The following is a 2,583-nucleotide window of genomic DNA, read 5'->3' as shown; positions in this document are numbered from 1 at the left end:
GGTAGGTAGGAATGAGTCGATCCATATTTTCGTGTGGGTGTTTTGGTCGGTTATATTGGCCACCCACGTTCCCCAATCCTGCTGCTGCACACAAATGTATTGCCTCTGTGGTGGTGGCGGGAGTTAGGGGAAGCCGGGCAGGCGAGCACGGGAGGAAGAAGTTTCGACACGGCCATGGGCCCGAGACCGCTCGTGGCGGCACAGATCTGTGCTGTAGATGGACGGCGGTGGGATCTGGCCATTATTGACAACGGGCCGACGTGGGAGTGGGTGCGGGTGAGGTGGAGGGCTCGTCGGTGGAGATTGAGCGGCGGGGATGCGGGGACGAGAGGCAGAGAGGCGAGTTGAATTTTACTCCGCGGCCGCGAGGTCGAGTAAACATAAGGTCACGCTTCGCTTGGAGTATGGAGTAAAAATTTTACTCCTCTGATAATGTTTTTTGGACTTCGGCTAGGTGCCGTAAAAGTAAGAAAACTGTGAGCATCTAACCCGCTGTTTGAGACTAGCGTTACTAGAGCAAGTTCTGAATTTTGCACAAAAATTTCACGAGTAACTGAATTTCGCCGCTAATTTTCGTGAGCATATATAGTATGTAAAATAGAAGAGATATTATATCGTTGATGACTGATCAACTAGAGCGATTTTATCTAACGAATTCAAATAACTAGTGTTCAAAACTGTCAGACTCGTGGTCTTCACCAGCTTAATCATATCACGGCGTGCCCGACGCCGCCGTAGTACTCAGAGAAAGTACTGTTTTCTATACATATAACAGAAAGTCCATTCTATTACCGTGACATTCACAAACATAATTGTAGAGACATGGGGTCTATGTGCCTTGGAGTTTATATTTTCCTTGGACTTTGGAAATGACTAATGGATGGAGTTTATTCACAACTATTTTTTTTTCTTATTTCCCCTTAGAGCCAAGCACAATATTGCAGTTGCATCACTAACTCAAATAAGATTAGTTACACTAAAATTACTTAACATAATTTGAGTTGATCAAAAGGAAAATTGGATGGCTTATCCTTATGTATATTGAACACAATATACATACAATGTTTTTCCTATTTTTCTCCAACACATTTTTACATAAAAAATACTCAATAAAATACACTTTTACATGTTGACATATGGTCTTTGAAACATATACATATGCAAGTCAAAATATGTCTATTATGTCCGATCGCCAGGTTTATTGTTTGAGTTTGCCTAGGTACCTCTTGCATAAGAGCATCTACGTAGGCAGAATATCTTTACAATTTTTCGTGTACATGTTATATATGGAGGAAGGTGAGAACATGAATCACTAAATTTAAATCCAATGCCTCCAAAGGCAACCGAGGGCTTTGTCGGAAGTCATCTATGGCGCTGAACTCCATAGTTTCCCAGCAGAGCCGCGTGCGCCAGCTCCTCCAGAAAAGACAACTCTGTTCAGGACCCGAGAGCTATTTCTTGCTTATTGCAAGATGTATGCTGCTCTAACCTTTGGCGCACCCGCTAGTGGGCCAGCTCAATAAGGTTCGTTCTTGCGATTTTTGAAAACTTTGTCTGAGCTGTTTTGAGAAGCTTCTGTGAACTGGTACGAAAAGTTTTAGAAGCTTCCCTGTATATTTTTTCTTTTTTGTATGTTTTATTCATCTACTTTTCTTTTGCTTTCTACCTTTTCTATTATTTCTTTGTTTTGTCTTCATTTTCAAATACATGTTGACTTTTTTAAATACATCTTGAAATTTTTTCAGATACACAGTAAACATCTTTTCAAATATACAATGAAAATTTATTGACCACTAGTAAAATGTACATTGAACATTTTTTTAAACACAATGAACATTTTTGAACACACGCTCAACATTTTCCAAAAAATTTGTGAGCATTCTTTGCAAAATGTATGAACAACTTCGAATGGCGCAAACATTTTATTATGTTATGAATATTTTTTAAAATTAATTGATATTTTTACATTTCATGAATATTATTTAAAATTTCATCAACATATTATTAAACATGTGAACAATTTTGAATGTGTAACTTGTTATATTGAATGATACAAACATTTTTGTGACTTGTGCGGACAATTTTTTTTAATTTCATGAACATTTTTTTAGAAATTTCATGAACATAGTTTTAAACATGTCAGCCTTTTAAAAATGGCATGAAATTTATTTTTGAAAGGTCTAAATAATTTTAGAAATTAGGCAAACAAAATTTTACATTTCATGAACATTTCTTATATACACGGTGAATGTTGTTAAATTTTTAATAAAAGTAATTTATGTTATACATATATTGAATTTTTTTTGAAATATAAACAAAAGTAGGGGTAGTGATATGTATCGCCCGCAATGGTCCCTGATTGACCAACCGCTCATGGTCAGGGCATCGAGCTAGTTTTTCTTTTTAGAAATCTCGCCCACTTTATTGATTCATAGCAATGTTCATAGGTACAAAATTTGGGTCATGAGAATTGCCCAACCAAACATGTCTACATATGCCTTGATTACAAGCAAACTTGACGAGCTTGTGAGCCTACGTCGAGCTAGCTCGGTGATACCATGGTGTGGGTGTGGGCGAAGGCAT

This window comes from Triticum dicoccoides, chromosome 1A, assembly GCF_002162155.2.
Source record: "Triticum dicoccoides isolate Atlit2015 ecotype Zavitan chromosome 1A, WEW_v2.0, whole genome shotgun sequence".
NCBI classification, from domain to species: domain Eukaryota; kingdom Viridiplantae; phylum Streptophyta; class Magnoliopsida; order Poales; family Poaceae; genus Triticum; species Triticum dicoccoides.
The sequence above is the reverse complement of the archived record's forward strand: the minus strand, read 5'-3'. Positions refer to the sequence as shown.